The following is a 7,862-nucleotide window of genomic DNA, read 5'->3' on the forward strand; positions in this document are numbered from 1 at the left end:
AATGTAAAAAGTGTTCAAAATAGGCCAAATAATGAGAAAAAAACATTTTTTCAAAATTCGTTAGAAGCCCCTAAAGTAAACAAATACCATATGTTTTTACCGGACGAGTGTTGTCGTTCCCGTGCGAGACGAAGTCGAATGTAGGATTATCATACGAGCCCGGTAAACACATTGTGGACGAGTGACGTGCGATATTTTACCTGTACGAATCCTTATATCTCTCCACCAACTAGAGGATTAACAGAATACTCATACGAATTAAATCTAAGAGAGGTTATGTTTTTGTTTATAACCACTCATAGCCAAATATAATCAGCTTAAAAACTATTTACAGTACAGTAGTACGCAAGGAAGCCCCATTTGATAGCTGTTTTCTGGACTAAATCCTTAAGTTTGTTAAAACAGTGTAGTGTGGTTTTAACCATTTTCTGTCACATATTATACAGCAGCATTCACCAGTTCACCAATACAGTTACATTTTTTGTAAGTAAATTTAGTAACAATGAAAAGAATTTCATTTAAAAGATCCATAGAGAATGAAACATCAAATCTTTACACCTGGTAGTTAATCACATAAAAATAATCATTTCACAACATCCATTATGAAAACATTATAATCTGGATCGTCTCATTGTTAAGTGTCCTTTTATTGCAGTTTGGTTTGAGTGTCTCTTATAACATTAAGTGGCGTTCTGCCTTATCAGCAACATCTGCACAGCGTATTATACAATGTAATAATTTATCCATATTTCATTTACCATAAAACCGTAGAGCCTATGGATTTAGTTGCATGTTATTTTAATACATAAGACTATTAATGTATCAAAAATAGGTTTACATTATCTCTTATGTTATGCCAACTATTTTTTTTTCTCCAAACTGAATGCTTAAGAATTCCAATAGTTTCTTTAAAGTTGTATAAAATATAACGTTTCATTCATTGCAGCACTAATACTGGCCGCAGATATAAGAGTAAAATATCGCCCGAGTAATTTAAATACATGAGTTAAAAGAAGTCTTGTTGAATCGGCAGGGTTGTAGTAGAATAGGCATCTATAGCATCGTACGTTTTGTGAATTAACAAAGTGCAGTAAAATACACGATACAGCCCTTATACAAAGGTAAGGTGTTCTTGTAGAACACTTTAAAAAAAAAGGCCTAACCAAATTCAAAACTAAACACTCGTGTCAACAATCAAACTGTTGTCAGTCTATAAGTATATATCGCGTTTATCTAGGAGAATTTTTATATAACAGAATAAAATTGAATATAAATATCTCATTTTTTACATCTCACCAAAACGACGTTTGAAACAGTTAGTTACAATTAAATATGTTAATTAAGCTTTGCCTAAAACTTTTTGGACTGTAATTAATTAACCTCTTTGTGACCCATAGGGATGGTAATTAAAACTTTTCAAGTCTTTATTACTGACACCTTGAGAAGAGATTGTATTTATATTAATAGCATTTTAGTACCATCCGAGCTTGTTATTTTCAGTTTCAATTATATTTTCAATTGTATTATAACTAACTTTCTTATAGCAGAATTATAAGTACTAAGTAATCATAATTAGACATATATATACAGCTGAAGAAAATGCATGTACCATCTCGAACTTTGACTACTGGATCATAAACATACCCGTATAAGCAAAAAAAGATATATTTTAGTAAATGCTTTACAAGTCAAACACAGATCTTGAGTGAGATTAAAAATGACTGGAAATGAATGATGATGTCCAAATATTATATATAGTGTTACAAAAATAGAATAATGTTATAAAACAAAATTAATATAAGAGATAATATTGTACAGAGTCTTCAAATCACATTAACAGTTATAAGATATTAACATTTTGTAAGAAAATCTCATTTAAAATTTCATTTGTAAAGACTATCAGTTGATCCTAAAGTTTTGCTTGATATCTATAAACACTATCATTGGATCTCAGAACTCACTTAAGTATAGATACACCCTCATCAACCAACTTCTAATTTTTTGAAATTTAGGACCTTTTCCGTTAATTAACTACCACTAGTTTTTAGAGCAATAGAGTATCAGCAGTAGAAGTGGTAGTGAATAAAACTTTGGTTAGGTTAGTATAGAGTTTAGTATAGTGTTAGAAAAAACCTCACCTAACCAAACCACATTGCACTAGTGGTAGTGAATTAACAGAAAAGTCTGTGATGTAAATTCCCAATTGTGGATATAAAGTTTTATATTTCACTCAGCTCCTTCCTCACCTTCATTCTTAAGCCAACAACCAATTGCTTATTTCAAAATTTCTCGTCTTTAATAATAGTATTAAACCTTAACATAATTTAGTCTAAAAAGGCTGGCGACATGTGGCATTCACACTTTTCGTATATAGGGCCTAATGCTACCTGGTGGTATTTAATTAACCAAAAAGTGTATTAGATTACTCCTAATTCACTAGTACAATATAGCACACTAAATAATATGTTAACGACATATGAAAATAAATTTAATATAATATAAAATCTACTTCAGTGTTACTCGAAAGATTAATTAAAATATAACTGTATTTATTTTCAGCCACTATTAGACACTCGATCTGATATTGCATCAAATAAAACTCGAATTTAAAGAGAAATACGCTTTGAATAAAGCATTGCTGGATTGGCGATATCGATGGTGCATCCATTCCGTTAAAAGCACAAAGTTGTCGAGTGGGATTGTCTAGTTCATCACCAGCCAATGTATATGCCTGCGATCCGAACGATAAAGTATATTGAGGCTAAATACAACTGTGTCTCAATGAGGCGTGTTTTTTTTATAAACTATGATAGCTATATTTGCTACTGTTTATTATATCTAAAGGTTTATTATATTGTTTGTATTATGTACTTATTGTTAAAGTATTTAAAACGAAATTTAATTTGCGCATTTTTTTTTAATTTCACCAAAATCATAAGTTGATTATATTTTAATACATACAATACATTTCATTACTGGCCTTTGAACAACAAGGGAACAGTTTATGTGCAAACCATATTTCATTGTTTTATCACCATTATTTATTGTATTTCAACCTTAGTATATTACTTAGTAAAGGTATTTAAATAAGTTCTCGTCGAACCTGACTTCGGCTAATCAAAGAGTTATTTATCAAGCTGACTGGAGTTTTCATGAGTGTACTAAGTATTCTTGCGTTTTTTGTAATCGTATATATTATTTTATATTTATGGCTTCGTTGCGGCTATAAAATTGAATCAATAAATTTGAATGTAATTAACGTTTATTTGTGGACATATTTAAAAAGAAGAATGGCTAAACAACTAAAGGAAACTGTAGTTTCAAACCGGCCAAAGTTTATACCGATTGTTGATCTAATCATTAGGGCCCAAAAGAATCCTTAATCTTATACTGCTGGGGCATTGCTAACGAAGACCATGTGAAATTTAAGACAACTCGTAGGGATCCGAAAATATTACTTTTCAAAATACAAGTTAATGGGTCGGTTCATTAAATATTTATTTGCCTTTGACCTTTGACCTTAAATATATAATAAATAATTATATATTTATTTATTTACAAGACAAAGACTCCATTTTCAAACCATCGCTTCTTCTTAAAACCATTAATTTCTATCTTATATTAATTTAAAAGTTATTGCGTGTACTTAACACGCAGGTCACATAGCTTGCAACACCAGAATAAAAAGATAGTTATTTAAAAAGCACAATAATGTTTTATCTTCAATAGTCCAGTACTTAACTAAGACAGAATATATAACTTCATAAAGATCTTCTATAAACTGGTATAAATAAACTATATGAGGTATAAAGTAGATTTATTCCAACCTAATAGTTCATACTTTGTTGAATTAAGAATGGGAAAGTAGTAAAATGAAGTTATATCAAGAACACTATCAACCTGAGTAAATACTAATTACTTTTGTTGCTTCGAGAAATAAAACAGCAATGTTTCATGAATATAAAGTGTTTAAACCGATTATTTTCTGTCTTTTTACAAATTAAATTAATAATTTAATATGAAAACCCAACATGATCGTGTGTACGCTTTAAGTATTTTTGATTAGCGCTGAATGATCTTTGCTTTCTAGTTTAGTCACCCATTTTAAAGGATGTTTCTATATGCTGTGTTTAAACAATTAGGTAACTTATCCCTCAAAGACTTTGTTTAAATGTTTTACTAATTTATCAAAAGATGTGTTTTTAATGTAACATTGCTAAGACACAGAGCAAACTCCGTAGTATAAAGAAATTGTCTTCACCATTTCACGACACAACATAGTTTATTGCAGATTGAAATTGTTTAAATATTTTTAAATTTTTTAAGTGAGAAATTTTAGTGAGAAAATAACACGAGGGAATTGCGAGGGAAAGTTAAGAAGCAAAGCTTAGCCACATTTATCACGAGATCTTAGTCGTTAAGAGCAGAGCCGAGTCTCACCAATGCATCATGACGCTGGCAGCATGTAACGAGGGGATTTATGCATTGTTAAATATATGTGAGTCTTAAAGTAATCATGAAGTGTAAGAATAGTCTTCTTTATCCATATCCATATAAAAAATTAATTTACGATAAGTGAATTATAGATTTAACAACAGCACATGAATTTAGGGTGATTATAATGACATTTATAAATATCATTAAATAGCTACTAAAAGTACTAATTGTAACTATTGACCTAGTATAACAATACCAATAGAAGCCCCCTTATACCTGTGAAAATTAAAAAATAGATATTATAAATTAATATATTTATAATTATCTATATAGGAGTTGTTTATTTTTGTACGATGATTAAATGTTCAACACAAAGTTAAGGGATGTTTAGCTCATTCTTGGCTAAATACTTTTGGAATAAAAGGTAGCTAGGTTGTCAGGATCAATGGGGGCCATTAATAGTACAAAGTTGTTGTATGGATCGTCTACTTGATCAGACTGCCCATTGTATGAATAATTTGCATAAAATTGTGATAAACAAAAAACTACATTAATTTATGTATTTTGGCAAAATAATATCTTAAAAGTTTTTAATGAAAAACATCATTGAAAACACATATTTCTTAATTTAATTGGACAAGTGGTATCCAATTAATTAATATAAGTTTAAATAAAACGTCCATAAAATATTTTAACATGTCTATTTTTCAAATTTAAACCTTATGCTATGAAAGAAATAAAAATAGATTTGACTCATTACATAAAAGATTTATGATACTTCAATGAGCTGTATGATTTATGATACCTCGTACAGAAGCTTGGTTACTTTTGCAAATATTGAATCGGGTTTCATTAGAGGTTTCCAATAACTTGCACTTCATCCATTTATTATATCACTTTTAAAATTAATAATTTAAACATAAATGCATAAAATACATTGAGCCAATGAATTGTCATTTTTCAAGTGAGGACAAATATTTCTGCAACATTTTTAAAATTCTCTTCGTTCTCATGTTCGTATTTTCTCTAAGCTGTATTGTTTTACACATTTGCTAAGTTTTCTCTGTGTTTAAACGAACCAGAAAAATATATTTTCGACCATCTTGCAAATTTCTTGACAAATTGCAATTTAAAAAACCTTTGTCTGGTGCATTATCACATTGGTTTAGAACTTTTGTGATGGGGGTATTTTAACTCACACCTCTAGTACAGAAAGTTTGCGTTTTGACCAGATGACCAGCCACACTCTTTCACTTGTGCTCAAAAATTACTTTAAAAGTATTCAATCCAAACTATTATTATATTCTCCGTGGTAATAAGTAACGGGAATAATATTCAAACCATCATAATTTAATTAAGAGTCCAAAAAAAGCTCAGACAATTAAAGCCTTTAATTCCTCAGTTACGTTGGTAACTGACGATAATGAACATCGTTTGTAATTAAGAGAAGGACCTCAGCCCATCATTCCTGCTACCTCTCTGCTATATGTTACAGGTTCCAATGTAAGTGGTTTGAGTACCAAACGATTTAAATATACATTTTTAGGTTAGTTAAGGTTTTTTATTTATGCGTTCCAATTATTTTATATAGTATGCTCAAAAGTACAAGAGTCATAAATAAATTATATAATTTATTATTCATTAGGTTATCGGCTCGTGTGGCTAACCACTAAATGAATACTCTAACTTTGCTAAGAAAATATAATTTTTTATACAGGGTGTTCAAGAAAGGTGGGGACATTATTTACGTAGTTTTATTCCTTGGGTCAAAATAAAGAGAAATGCTAAATAAAAGTGTTATTGATATTTTTTTTACAAAATAAGCCATTCTTTAGTAGTTTAAGCTTAAAAGATTAAAATGGCCGCCATTTTGAAATTTTACGTTGAATCGAGATGATTTTTTTTCTAAAATGGGTCTTTTCTACCTTAATATACATATCAAGTTTCATTAAGATCGGATACAAAAAATTAAAGATTAAAATGTTTGATAAAATACAAAATGGTGGATATCTGGTTAACAAAGCAATTTTGGACAAAAATGTTAGTCTTTATTTTATCTTTTTTACCAGTCCCATTACGCAGTAACCAGTACGTAAATTATGTCCCCACCTAGGTTGAACACCATATATATGAATACATCGTTTATGTACATTGAAAAATGTATTGTTCAAAGATGTAAATATAAATATTATAAAAGAGTCGTGTAATTGACATAATAATATATTTCGTACCTAGGGCCGAAAATGAGGTTTTGCCGGCTCGAGACAGTTTTTAAGTTCGAGACGAAGTCGAGAACTTCAAACGATCGAGAGCTGCAAAACCATTTCGGTCCAAGGTACGAACGCTAGTTTTCACCACACCCTATTACCACTATTCACCACAATAATGATGCACACTGATAGTCAACACAACTACAACTTCAAGGTTATGTGAAGAAATAATTTGAGAAATCAGCAAAGGTAATAATAAAAAGTTGCTAGGCAGTGGTGACAATAAAACAATTATATTACAATGCAATGGACACTGATTGTGTATTTAATATGCATTCATGTTTTAAGTAAGTAAGCGTTTAGCTGATTTTGCGGCCCTAGGGATGTAAAAACCTGCTTGGTCCCCAAATAATGACGACAGCTGACATGGCCAGCAAAACGTAACTTTCAGCCACCAATTATCGTATGTAAAACATCTAAAAACATCATAGTGTGGTGAAAAGACATTTTTTTCATATGACATTAGTCATATTATTATGATGATCCATAGGTCTAATCGGAAGGATTGATTGATCGATGTTTAATATAGAAATACAATTTTGAAAATTGGGTATGTTTATAAACTTTCCATCACAAGAGATAATTGTTAACCTTTATGAAAATAACGAATACAATTTTCGACGATTATGTAAGGAAAGGAGTGATAGCCTTTTCTGCATTTCTTATGGGTCACGTTTGGTAGGTAGGTTTTAATTAGAGTGATTTTTCTACCTACTGCCAGTAGTATTAGTTCATTTACGATATAACGGAAACTTTGAGAGACTCATTTACTTTTAGTTTATCAGTTTTTCACACATTTTCTCCAAGATTGCGTAAGTTTCAAGGAATTTTACGAAGAATAGTCCGAACATATTTGCATTATGTAAGTAGTCTGATCTTTACTATTGAACCGTCCACATAAAACATTCAATGAACTTACCCGATAAACCGTCAAACCCATGGCTTCCATCCCACCTGTTCGTGTCTAAATCACCTCGCCGCTAAAACCAATTCGGTGTCATTTAATTGCGGCTGTATCGTAGGTAAATCCATCAAAAGGTTATTTTTACAAAATTATATAACCCGAAGTTAATTAAATCAAGGAAATAAGTTCTGGTATGGTTTTACAGCCTACTAGTATTATAATATACACGTCCTAGTAGGTGGCTTACTAAT

Source organism: Macrosteles quadrilineatus, unplaced genomic scaffold (assembly GCF_028750875.1).
Source record: "Macrosteles quadrilineatus isolate MER2022 unplaced genomic scaffold, UCM_ALF_1.0 Scaffold_3__2_contigs__length_128488019, whole genome shotgun sequence".
Lineage (NCBI taxonomy): Eukaryota > Metazoa > Arthropoda > Insecta > Hemiptera > Cicadellidae > Macrosteles > Macrosteles quadrilineatus.